Genomic DNA, 14,598 nt, shown 5'->3' with positions numbered 1-14,598 from the left:
TTATTTATGTTTTTCAACTGTGTATTTAAGAGGTGAATAGCCAGCTCATAAGGTGAGCTCCTCTCATGTAGGTATAAGTTTGGTATGTAAAATATGTAAGACTTTCGTCGTTAATTTCATTGTATTCTTCATTCAAGTCAGTGTATGTAAATTTACGTTATTTTTAAGAATTAATATTCTATTTCACGTATTTTGTTACGAAGTCTTACGTATTCTGTTTAAGAGTGTTATATAACCCTACGAGGTATGAACGAGGACTTATGTAAATCTTTTTTATATTTTTTTATGAGGTATTGCATCATGTTTGTGAGAAAATACGCAATTCTTATATTTGCCACGTATTTTGGAAGTTCTCGAAAACCCCAGCGTAAGTTTTTTATCTTTTTTTATTTCCAAGAATGGTAGGTGGGCGGAGCAGTTGAGAGAGAGTTGCCTTAGAAGCAAGGGTCGCTCCCCTGAATTTCTATCTTGTTGGTAACTTTACCGTCGCTAGACGTCTGCCCCCAAGCCATAAGAATAATCTATTTAGAATAATCTAGAAGTTACTAAGTCCATATATTGTACGGACACCCTCCGACAAGTGTGTTTCTATGTCTATAAACCCTTTGTATGTATTTCACGCATTTGTATTTAAATTCGAGATATTTTGTTCTGTATCAGTCAACACGGAATTCTCCGCTCTCTCTCTTCTGATGTGATAATCAAATATATACATTTTATATTGAATTATTATTCAAGGATTTTTGTACCAAAAGAAACACAAATTTAAACCTAAGCCTGGCTAATCCGCTTCAGGCATTTTCTGTGCTAGTTGTACGTCCCCACGCCTCGATGTAGTCCGGCTCTCTGGTCAATAAATCATCAGTGCTGGAAACTGTCTCTTTGCACCCTCACAATATATGTGCCCCTAGGGATGCATAGGGCAGAAGAGAACCAGACAATCCTGTAAAAGAGCCAACATCCCCTCTCTCAAGTACCTCATGTGTGTCCTCTCCAAAGTGTAAGAATAACATAGATCGTGGGTAGTGTGTTGAAACGTTATGGAAGACTTTAAAGGTGTTATCAATTAATTGTGTCATGTGTGCTCGTGCTATATAAATTTCTGTAGCTGGCCCCGGAAGGTTGGTGCGAAAATGTGAAGTATATTTGTATTACTTTATCATTTTATATTTAGGATGGAGCTATTGGTTAAGTCTTAATTATGTATCAATAGATGGAAAATCTTTGTAAAGTCAGGGCCACATCCAAGAAGAACCATAGACCTTGGACAGAACCTTCAACAGCAATGCAGTGACCCACTTAGCCTATAAGTATTGCACCATTACACTCGCTCCTTTATTTGCTGATCAGTAAGAGGAAATGATATTATTAACAATAATAATAATAGTGAAAATCCACAAGGTTCTGGGATTATTTAGTTAAAGGCTGTTGAAGGTTTTATCAAGTTAACCAATAAGGATGATTTGTTTTAAAAGCTATTTTTCAATTTCCCAAACTAAAATGAAGGTTTAAAACAATATAATTTGAACATAAAAGAAACCCTCTCTAGCATAACTCAGAAACATATGTGGTTGGCTACTCTCAAACTCTGCACTTTTTGGTGCTGACTTAACTGTTTCTTCTTTACCTAAACCAGATGGCTCTGTCACTCACTGTCCAAAGGAAAAGACAACCCTTTTGGCAGAGTTTGACACAAACATGGTAATGAGAAACTCAATATTCTTCTTTCCTGTATTCCTGAGCTTAAACTAATTTGTTCAGTTTTTCGGTACCGTGAAATAAAAATACTCCTGATAATGATTATAATAATGATGGACATTTATGCGTATAGAGGTATAAACCCAAAGGGTATTTTACCTTTGTTTTTTATAACGACCACTGATTTCTTAGTTCCTACGTTGTCTGTTATTTTCAGAAAGTTGGCAAGAAGACGTTCTTTTTGCACTTATTGGAGAATTGGTAATGTTACTCCACTTTGTAAATGTGTTTGTGGTACCTCTAGCCCTGCAGATTACAGCCCAATTTCCATAACTCTCGTTTTACCTAAGTGTTTGAATGTCTTTTGGGAAAACGTCTAAATAGATATGCTAATGTCCTTACAATTCCCAATGCTATACAGAAATCCCTTGATAATGGCCAGTAAGTTCGTATAATTAACCTTGATTTTAGTGTTGCCTTTGTGTTAATCACGAAGCCCTTGTTTTCTTTTGAAAAATACATTCAGTCTGTTTCTTATTCATTTGCACACAAGAAAATTGGCTTATTTAGAAAATCTTTGGTTGACAATTCATTTGAAGAAATGTTTGAATGATTTTATTCTGCCTTATTTCGAGTATTGTTCTCATGGCCTTCGGCTGATGACTCTCATCTTAATTTGTTGGACAAAAAACCTATTATTCCTGATCTGGATATTAATCTCTGACACTGTCGTATAGTTAGTTTTTTTCATAATTTTGACATTTTTTTTTTATTATATTCAGATCTTCCCAGAGAGTACCATCCTGCACGTAATACTAGGTATGCAGTTAATTCTATAAGTCTAGCCTCCTCCACCATAAGGCTTAATACTATACAGTATTCTAGAAGTTTTTATTCCAGCTATGACCAAATTGTAGAATGATTATCCTAATCGGGCAGTTTAATCAGTGGAACTTCAAAAGTTCAAAGTTTCAGTGAATGTTTTTATGTTGAACAGGCTGACATAAGTCTCTCTTCATAGCTTATATATGAACGATCTAATCTAACGTTGTTACTGATCTTGAAATATTTTATATTCTTTATTCATTACATCTCATATAGTTTATTATTCTACTTTCCAATCTCCTTTCTTCAAAAGGCTGTTTATAGCATCCTGCTTTTCCAACTAGTAGTGCAGTATAATTTAGCTAATAATAATAATAGTAGCAACAACAACAACATAAAAAACAATAAATGATAATAATAATAATAATAATAATAATAATAATAATAATAATAATAATAATAATAATAATAATAATAATAATAATAATCCTTGGGATTATAGAATTCTGCTTTTCACACTAGTGGTACAGTATAACTTAGCTAATAATAATAATAATAATAATAATAATAATAATAATAATGTACAAAAGCAAAATTACATATTTCACCAGATAGGCCTCCATATAGGCTACGGTTATATACAGTATACTATATTAGTAAATTAATGTAGAAAAGATGATGATCAATGCTACTGTTATCATCATTATTATAGAATACAAAGAATTTTCAATTACGTAATTTATAGATCAATAAAACCATTTTTTTCTTATTAATCTAATTTGTTAATGGTGACTTAAATTTCTTTTCTTTTTATCTTTCCCACAATGCATTTCCAAATATTCTTATTTTAAATATAACATTAAACTAATTGGATTACATTATATTTTGAAATACGCTCTATTTTTTGCCCCATTAAATGAAAAAATAAGTATGAGTTTTCTAATTAACTATTGTCTGGTTGTCACTCGGTGATCACAGGGAGCGAGGCGCTGTTAACTGAGACCGTCGAAGGGTTTCGATGGAATTATGAGATGTGGCTCGGAGCCAAACCGGAACACAGTAGGTCTAATTGGGTCCTGTGCCAAAGGAGACTTGATTGGATTTGAGACGGATTCGTGTATCAATTAATTCAATTTTCTTTCCAACAACTTACTAGGCAAATTTCAAGACTTTGATTGGAATATTCAGTTACACGCGTAAGTATATTTGCCAGAAAGATGACGTTAAATTCAGGCACATATTTTAAAGTTTTTAAAGGCCAATCAAGATTGGCAGAGGCAAGGAACAGTGACATTGCCCTATCAAGCAGATCAATGCCATAGAGACTAACCATATATATATATATATATATATATATATATATATATATATATATATATATACATATATATATATATATATATATATATATATATATATACTGTATATATACGTATGTATATAATTATATATATATATATACAGTATATACATATATATGTGTGAATATATACACACACACTCATACACACACACACACACATATATATATATATATATATATATATATATATATATATTGTATATATATATATATATATATTGTATATATATATATATATATATATATATATATATATATATATATATATATAGCCATCGCCCAAGTCCCCTCTCCACCCAAGCTAGGATCAAGGAGGGCCAGGCAATGGCTGCCGACAACTCAGCAGATAGACCTATAGGCTCCCCCAAACACCCCTATCCTTACCTCACAAGGATGGTGAGGTTGCAAAAACTAAAGAAACTAACTAGTTTGAGAGGGACTCGTACCCCAGTCTGGCAATCACCAGGCAAGGACGTTACCAATAGGTCACCGTAACGAAAATTGAACAAAAGTTGGTCCTCATTACTGTCAACGAGTAGAATTAGATTTTGAGAGGGATATGAATGTAACTTGAAGGGAATTAGATCCCCTGGGACTGGAATTGTTTAGACTTGGCAGAGGTTTGCCATATCTGTGAATACTTGTTTTAAAACAGAAGATTCCTTTTGGCATTAGGAAAGCTATGTGGTTTCCAAGCAGTTTTTGTTCTTGAAAATGCTTCTTTAGAAATCAGTAGTGTCCTGTTAGTGGGGGTTTGATCGAAAGGGGGTGGGGATTAGATCGTGAGATAGGGTGAAGGATGATATGGAGAGAAGAGGTTTGGTAGCAAATGATGTCTTTTATAGACGGCATCAGAGAGGACGCACCAGGGAACCAATCCTTCATGTAGGGATAATGGTGGGGAAGAAGAAGAGTGTCTTGGGGATACCTTACTAACATCCTCACCTTTTTAATAGTTAATAAAAGAATAAGAGATTGAAGTAGATTTTGCATAATATATGTTTTCAGACAGCTGACCGTAATAGATATGACCCAGCTGACAGAAAAAAAAAAAAAAAAAAAAACAGACAATCCAGTTAATTAAACTACATTAAATCATAAAATTTGAGATATTTTTAAAACAAGATCCTAATTGTACATTGCCAATTCTGTATTCAATGTTGTTCATGTTTGTCATGTCAATCATGATTCATAGAGGTCAAAGGTCGTCACAATTCAAAATAAAGAATTGTTTTGTTCAATTTTGTACTGTTCATCCAGAAGATAAAAAATGTATCCCACCTTAAAATATTTTTGTTTATTTTTTCCAAGGTAATGACATCTGCAAAGTATTTGCTGATCAATGACAAACAAATTAATTCAATTCAATAATACTTTACATTGCCACTCCCTCTCATGTGATACAAAAATTAAATATGAATTATAAATCTTATCAGATATAGAATACAATACATAACCAATAATCATCATCATCTCCTCCTCTTACGCAAAGGGCTTCGGTAAGATTTCACCAGTTGTCTCTATCTTGAGCTTTTTATTCAATACTTCTCCACTCATCATCTCCTACTTCACACTTCATAGTTTATCAGCCCTGTAGACTTGGGTCTTCCAACTCCTCTAGTGCCTTGTGGAGCCCAGTTAAATGTTTGGTGAACTAAATATAAATTATAGAAAAGGGAAACATTACACTTGGGCTGATACAAATATGGAGGTAATTCACCACCATATCTTCCTGCTCCAAAGGTTAAGGATACCAGCAATAAAGATAGGACACTTTTGGGGGACTTCTGTAAATGGTGATATGAAATTAAGGGGGATACCGGAGAGAAACTAATGCCATAAGACTATTTATGTAAATTTAGCTTTCAGAAATTCCTGGAAATTATCCAGGAATCATATATTGAAATTACCTTGACAGATTATTTCAATGCTTTACACTCTTGTTGGTCCTGATCCCTGATAAAAGAAGAGGACTGAACGTTTGTTTAGCGAGTATTAATTGAAAAAAAAAATAAGCAGTCTTATTTCATCATCATATCCTACGCTTATTGACGCAATTGGCCTCGGTTAGATTTCGCTAGTGTTCTCAGTCTTGAACTTTTAATTCAATACTTCTAAACTCATTACCTCTCACTTCACGCTTAATAGTTCTCAGCCACGTAGGATTGAGTCTCCAACTCTTCTAGTCCCTTATGGAGCCCAGTTAAAGGTTTGGTGAACAAATCTCTCTTGGGGAGTACGAAGAGCATGCCCAAACTATCTCCATTAACCCTTCATCATGATCTCATCCACATATGGCACTCGAGTAATCTCTATTATAGTTTTAGTCTTATCTAGGTTCCTCCAATATAGATGTTCTTACCAAAATTGACATTGAAATTAAACCACGATAGAGAAGAAAAGATTCAAATAGCCGCTTGGGTTACTGAAGTTGACCAATATAAGTAAATATACAAAACTACTATCCTCTCTTACGGGGAAGAAAAAAAAAATCATTGAATTGATGAATAATTTGATGTGCATCTGTATTCGTGAACTTAAATTATTTTTCAAGTAAAAATGCACGAAACTAAAACATAAATGAACATAAGGGAGATATCAAAATTGCTAAAGCAATCCTGAATAACATTTTTTATCCTTTAGAATTCCTCACTCGATAACAAATCACATACACAACTCATTCCAGCTTACAAACGATTTTAAGGTCAAATAAAGCGAGTAGTCTCTACTATCCTTTGGTAACATAAAAAGGGAGAATTATCCACTATCCTTTGGTGATATAAGAAGGGAGTAGTCTCTACTATCCTTTGGTAACATAAAAAGAGAGAATTATCCACTATCCTTTGGTGACATAAGAAGGGAGTAGTCTCTACTATCCTTTGGTAACATAAAAAGGGAGAATTATCCACTATCCTTTGGTGACATAAGAAGGGAGTAGTCTCTACTATCCTTTGGTAACATAAAAAGGGAGAATTATCCACTATCCTTTGGTGACATAAGAAGGGAGTAGTCTCTACTATCCTTTGGTAACATAAAAAGGGAGAATTATCCACTATCCTTTGGTGATATAAGAAGGGAGTAGTCTCTACTATCCTTTGGTAACATAAAAAGGGAGAATTATCCACTATCCTTTGGTGATATAAGAAGGGAGTAGTCTCTACTATCCTTTGGTAACATAAAAAGAGAGAATTATCCACTATCCTTTGGTGACATAAGAAGGGAGTAGTCTCTACTATCCTTTGGTAACATAAAAAGGGAGAATTATCCACTATCCTTTGGTGATATAAGAAGGGAGTAGTCTCTACTATCCTTTGGTAACATAAAAAGAGAGAATTATCCACTATCCTTTGGTGACATAAGAAGGGAGTAGTCTCCACTATCCTTTGGTGACTCGAAAATGAGGAGTCTCTACTATTCATTGGTGATACCAAAAGAAATCAGTCTATACTATCCTTTGGCATATGAAAGAGGAACAATCTCTATTATCCTTTGGTAAAAAGAAAAAGGAGCACTCTCTATTATCCTTTAGTGATAGGGAAAGTGAGCAGTTTCTACTATCCTTTGGTGACACAAAAAAGGAATAGTCTCTACAATCGTTTGGTGATACGAAATAGAGCAGTCTCTACTATCCTTTGGTGACAAGAAAAGTGAGAAGTCTACTATCCTTCGGTGACACAAGAAGGGAACAGTCTCTACTATCCTTTGGTGGCATGAAAAGGGAGCAGTCTCTACTATCCTTTAGTGACATGAAAAGGGAGAAGTCTCTACTATCCTTCGGTGACACGAAAAGGGAGCAGTCTCTACTATCCTTTGGTGACATGAAAAGGGAGAAGTCTCTACTATCCTTTGTTGACATGAAAAGGGAGCAGTCTCTACTATCCTTTAATGACATGAAAAGGGAGCAGTCTCTACTAATCTTTTTGTGACATGAAGAGAGAACAGTCACTACTATCCTTTGTTGACACGAAAAGGAAGCAGTCTCTACTATCCTTTGGTGACACGAAAAGGGAGCAGTCACTACTATCCTTTGGTGATACGAAAAGGAAACAGTCTCTACTATCCTTTGGTAACATAAAAAGAGAGAATTATCCACTATCCTTTGGTGACATAAGAAGGGAGTAGTCTCCACTATCCTTTGGTGACTCGAAAATGAGGAGTCTCTACTATTCATTGGTGATACCAAAAGAAATCAGTCTATACTATCCTTTGGCATATGAAAGAGGAACAATCTCTATTATCCTTTGGTAAAAAGAAAAAGGAGCACTCTCTATTATCCTTTAGTGATAGGGAAAGTGAGCAGTTTCTACTATCCTTTGGTGACACAAAAAAGGAATAGTCTCTACAATCGTTTGGTGATACGAAATAGAGCAGTCTCTACTATCCTTTGGTGACAAGAAAAGTGAGAAGTCTACTATCCTTCGGTGACACAAGAAGGGAACAGTCTCTACTATCCTTTGGTGGCATGAAAAGGGAGCAGTCTCTACTATCCTTTAGTGACATGAAAAGGGAGAAGTCTCTACTATCCTTCGGTGACACGAAAAGGGAGCAGTCTCTACTATCCTTTGGTGACATGAAAAGGGAGAAGTCTCTACTATCCTTTGTTGACATGAAAAGGGAGCAGTCTCTACTATCCTTTAATGACATGAAAAGGGAGCAGTCTCTACTAATCTTTTTGTGACATGAAGAGAGAACAGTCACTACTATCCTTTGTTGACACGAAAAGGAAGCAGTCTCTACTATCCTTTGGTGACACGAAAAGGGAGCAGTCACTACTATCCTTTGGTGATACGAAAAGGAAACAGTCTCTACTATCCTTTAATGACATGAAAAGGGAGAAGTCTCTACTATCCTTTTGGTGACAAGAAAAGGGAGCAGTCACTACTATCCTTTGTTGACACGAAAAGGAAGTAGTTTCTACTATCCTTAAATGACATGAAAAGGGACCAGTCTCTACTAACCTTTTTGTGACAAGAAAAGGGAGCAGTCACTACTATCCTTTGTTGACACAAAAAGGAAGCAGTCTCTAAAATCCTTTGGTGACATGAGAAGGGAGCATTCACTACTATCTTTTAATGACATGAAAAGGAAGCAATCTCTACTATTCTGTTGGACACGAAAAGGAAGTAGTTTCTACTATCCTTAAATGACATGAAAAGGGAGCAGTCTCTAATAACCTTTTTGTGACATGAAAAGGGAATAGTCACTACTATCCTTCGGTGACACGAAAAGGAAGCAGTCTCTACTATCCGTTGGTGACTTGAATAGGGAGCAGTCTCTACTATCCTTTTTGTGACATGAAAAGGGAGCAGTCACTACTAACCTTTGGTGACACTAAAAGGAAGCAGTCTCTACTATCCTTTGGTGACATGAAAAGGAAGCAGTCTCTTCTATTCTGTGGTGACACAAAAAGGAAGCAGTTTCTACTATCCTTTGGTGACATTGAAAGGGAGCAATCTCTACTATCCTTTAGTGACATGAAAAGGGAGCAGTCACTACTATCCTTTGGTGACACGAAAAGGAAGCAGTCTCTACTATCTTTTAATGACATGAAAAGGGAGCAATCTCTACTATCCTTTGGTGACATGAAAAGAGAGCAGTCACTACTATCCTTTGATGACACGAAAAGGAAGCAGTCTCTACTATCCTTTAATGACAAGAAAAGGGAGCAGTCTCTACTATCTTTTTTGTGACATGAAAAGGGAGCAGTCACTACTATCCTTTGGTGACACTAAAAGGCTGCAGTTGAAACGTGATGCTATCCCTAGGGCCAGGGGAATGGCGGTATATATTAGGACCGAGTATCCTGCTTTTCATAAGTCCTGCTATCAATGTGGATGTCATGAGATTCAGGTAATAAAAGTTTGTGGCAGGCATAACAACTTTTATTTGTGTTCGATCTACCGGAATCCAGACATGGATGATTCTATCTTCGACTGTCTTCTTACCATTATGGCTAAGATACAAGAAGATGATAGAAAGGCTTCTTTTGTCTTTGTTGGTGATTTTAATGCTCACCATAGGGAGTGGTTAAGTTCTATCTCTCCTACCGATCGCCATGGCTTAAGAGCTTTAGACTTTGCCTCTGAATCAGGCTGTGAGCAAATCATAAATGAAGCTACTCACAGGTCTGGTAATTGCTTGGACCTCGTGTACACTGACTCCCCTGGCGTTATAACTAGTAAGGTTGGTTCTCCAGTCGGGACATCTGATCATGCCTTGATTTCATTATTAGTGAAGACTGAGCAGCCTGTCCCTGATATATCATATTCTTGTAAAATTTATATGAAATCCCAAGCAGACTGGAATGGGATTTTACATGATCTTTTGTGCTTGAATTGGTCACAATTATATAATAGTGTAGATCCTGTTGTCCCTTGGAATGAGAATCTAGTCAACATAATTGATAGGCGTATCCCTTCTCGTGTGCTAAGGTACCGAGTGAAGGACAAACCGTGGTTCAATGATGATTGTAGACGTGCTTTTTTGGAGAAGCAGGAGGCCTATCACCTTTGGAAGGGTAACAGATCAGATTTGACCTGGAACAACTATACTCAGCTTCGAGCTTTTGCTCAGAGTTTATGCCTCAACTGAAAAGGAGTACAATTTAACCATAAAAGAAACACTTTCTGGTACAACTCAGGAACATAAATGGTGGTCTACCCTTAAATCTGCACTCTTTGGTGTAGATGCAACAGTTCCTCCTTTACTTAAACCAGATGGCTCAGTCACTCACTGTCCAAAGGAAAAGGCAACCCTTTTGGCTGATGTTTTTGACAGTAAACAGAGTAATGAAAAACTTGAACTTCCTCATTCCTGTTTTCCTGAGGCTAAACTAACTAGTTTAGCTTTTCGATATCGTGAGATTAAAGCTCTGTTGGTGGACCTTGATGCTTATGGAGGTGTAGACCCAAATGGTATTTTTCCTTTGTTTTTTATAAAGACAGCAGATTTCTTAGCTCCAAAGTTATCTGTTATTTTGCACAAGTTAGCAAGAAGAGGAGCTTTTAGCACTACTTGGAGAGTTGGTAATGTTACTCCCCTATGTAAATGTGTTTGTGGTAGCTCAAGTCCCACTGATTACCGCCCAATTTCCATAACTCCCATATTATCTAAAGTTTTTGAACGCCTTCTGGCAAAACGTCTTAATAGGTTTGCTGAAGGTAATCATCTACTCCCTAGTTTGCAATTTGGTTTTCGTAAAGGCCTTGGAGCATGTGATGCCCTTCTTACAATCTCCAATGCTGTACAGAAATCCCTTGATTGTGGTCGGGAAGTTCGTATGATTGGCCTTGATTTTAGTGCTGCCTTTGAACGTGTTAATCATGGGGCCCTTGTTTTCAAACTGAAACAGTTGGGAGTGGGTGAGTCGTTTCTTAGCATTATTATTGATTTTTTAAGTAATAGATCTCAACGAGTTGTTGTTGATGGGCACCATAGTGATTATAGGAATATGATATCCGGTGTTCCACAGGGTAGTGTTCTTGGCCCATTACTTTTCATACTATATACACATGACATGTGGTTTGGCCTAGAAAACAAGCTTGTTGCATATGCAGATGATGCTACTCTCTTAGCATCAATTCCATCCCCTGAATGTAGATCTAGGGTTGGTGAATCCCTTAATAGAGATTTAGCTAGAATTAGTGCATGGTGCAAATTATGGGGTATGAGGTTGAATCCTAACAAAACTCAAAGTATGATTGTAAGTAGGTCAAGGACGGTGGCTCCTCAACATCCGGATCTCAGTATTGATAATGTCTCTTTAAATTTGTATGACTCTTTCAAAATTTTAGGTGTGATTCTCGACAGTAAATTTACTTTTGAGAAACATATAAGGTCTGTGTCTTCTTCAATTGCACAAAAAATTGGCTTACTGAGAAAGTCTTACAAGATTTTCGGTGATCAATCTATTCTGAAGAAGTGTTTTAATTCTTTCATTCTACCTTGTTTTGAGTATTGTTCTCCTGTCTGGTGTTCAGCTGCTGATTCTCATCTTAATTTGTTGGACAGAAACTTACGGTCTATTAAATTTCTTATTCCTGATCTAGATATTAATCTCTGGCACCGTCGTTCAATTAGTTCATTATGCATGTTGCATAAGATTTTTCATAACTCTGACCATCCTTTACATTCAGATCTCAAAGGACAATTCTATCCTGTTCGTAATACTAGGAAGGCAGTTAATTCTAATAGCCAGGCCTTCTCCATCACAAGGCTCAATACTACGCAGTACTCTAGAAGTTTTATTCCAACTGTGACCAAGTTGTGGAATGATCTTCCTAATCGGGTAGTTGAATCAGTAGAACTTCAAAAGTTCAAAGTTGGGGCAAATGCGTTTCTGTTGACCAGGCAGAGATGAGTCTTTTTATAGTTTATTTATGACATATTTGTTTTTGATGTTGTTAATAGTTTATATATGACATGTCTGCTTTGACGTTGTTACTTATTTTAGAATGATTTATTGTTAATTTGTTCTCTTCATTTATTTATTTCCTTATTTCCTTTCCTCACTGGGCTATTTTTCCCTGTTGGAGCCCCTGGGCTTATAGCATCTTGCTTTTCCAACCAGGGTTGTAGCTTGGATAGTAATAATTATAATAATACTATCCTTTGGTGACATGAAAAGGAAGCAGTCTCTTCTATTCTGTGGTGACACAAAAAGGAAGCAGTTTCTACTATTCTTTGGTGACATGAAAAGGGAGAAATCTCTACTATCCTTTAGTGACATGAAAAGGGAGCAGTTACTACTATCCTTTAGCGACATGAAAAGGAAGCAGTCTCTACTATCCTTTAGTGACATGAAAAGGGAGCAGTCTCTACTATTCTTTGGTGACATGAAAAGGAAGCAGTCCCTACTATCCTTTAGTGACACGAAAAGGAAGCAGTTTCTACGATCCTTTAGTGACATGAAAAGGGAGCAGTCTCTACTATCCTTTGGTGACATGAAAAGAAAGCAGTCTCTTCTATTCTGTGGTGACACAAAAGAAAGCAGTTTCTACCATCCTTTGGTGACATGAAAAGGGAGCAATCTCTACTATCCTTTAGTGACATGAAAAGGGAGCAGTTACTACTATCCTTTAGTGACATGAAAAGGAAGCAGTCTCTACTATCCTTTAGTGACATGAAAAGGGAGCAGTCTCTACTATTCTTTGGTGACATGAAAAGGAAGCAGTCTCTACTATCATTTGGTGACATGAAAAGGGAGCAGTCTCTACTATCCTTTCGTGACATGAAAAGGGAGCAGTCACTATTATCCTTTGGTGACACGAAAAGGAAGCAGTCTCTAATATCCTTTAATGACAAGAAAAGGGAGCAGTCTCTACTATCCTTTTTGTGACATGAAAAGGGAGCAGTCACTACTATCCTTTGGTGACATGAAAAGGGAACAGTCAATACTATCCTTTGGTGATATGAAAAGGGAGCAGTCTCTACTAACCTTTGGTGACATGAAAAGGAAGCAGTCTCTAATATCCTTTGGTGACATAAAAAGGGAGCAGTTTCTACTATCCTTTGGTGACATGAAAAGGGAGCAGTCTTTACTAACCTTTGGTGATATGAAAAGGGAGCAGTCTCTACTATCCTTAAATGACACGAAAAGGGAGCAGTCTCTACTATCCTTTAATAACATAAAAGGGGAGCAGTCTCTACTAACCTTTTTGTGATATGAAAAGGGAACAGTCACTACTATCCTTTGTTGACACGAAAAGGAAGCAGTCTCTACTATCCTTTGGTGACACGAAAAGGGAGCATTCACTACTATCCTTTGTTGACACGAAAAGGAAGCAGTCACTACTATCATTTGGTGACACAAAAAGGAAGCAGTCACTACTATCCTTTGTTGACACGAAAAGGAAGCAGTCTCTACTATCCTTTGGTGACATGAAAAGGGAGCAGTCACTACTATCATTTGGTGACACGAAAAGGAAGCAGTCTCTACTATCCTTTGGTGACACGAAAAGGGAGCATTCACTACTATCCTTTGTTGACACGAAAAGGAAGCAGTCACTACTATCATTTGGTGACACAAAAAGGAAGCAGTCACTACTATCCTTTGTTGACACGAAAAGGAAGCAGTCTCTACTATCCTTTGGTGACATGAAAAGGGAGCAGTCACTACTATCCTTTGGTGACACGAAAAGGAAGCAGTCTCTACTATCCTTTAATGACATGAAAAAGGGACCAGTCTCTACTAACCTTTTTGTGACAAGAAAAGGGAGCAGTCACTAATATCCTTTGTTGACACGAAAAGGAAGCAGTCTCTAAAATCCTTTGGTGACATGAGAAGGGAGCATTCACTACTATCCTTTAATAAAATGGAAAGGAATCAGTCTCTACTATCCTTTGGTGACATGAAAAGGGAGCATTCACTTCTATCTTTTAATGACATGAAAAGGAAGCAGTCTCTACTATTCTGTGGGACACGAAAAGGAAGTAGTTTCTACTATCCTTAAATGACATGAAAAGGGAGCAGTCTCTAATAACCTTTTTGTGAAATGAAAAGGGAACAGTCACTACTATCCTTTGGTGACACGAAAAGGAAGCAGTCTCTACTATCTGTTGGTGACATGAATAGGGAACAGTCTCTACTATCCTTTTTGTGATATGAAAAGGGAGCAGTCACTACTATCCTTTGGTGACACTGAAAGGAAGCAGTCTCTTCTATTCTGTGGTGACACAAAAAGGAAGCAGTTTCTACTATCCTTTGGTGACAT

The sequence above is a fragment of the Palaemon carinicauda genome, chromosome 39 (genome assembly GCF_036898095.1).
Source record: "Palaemon carinicauda isolate YSFRI2023 chromosome 39, ASM3689809v2, whole genome shotgun sequence".
NCBI classification, from domain to species: Eukaryota; Metazoa; Arthropoda; class Malacostraca; order Decapoda; family Palaemonidae; genus Palaemon; species Palaemon carinicauda.
This window is presented reverse-complemented; position numbering follows the sequence as displayed.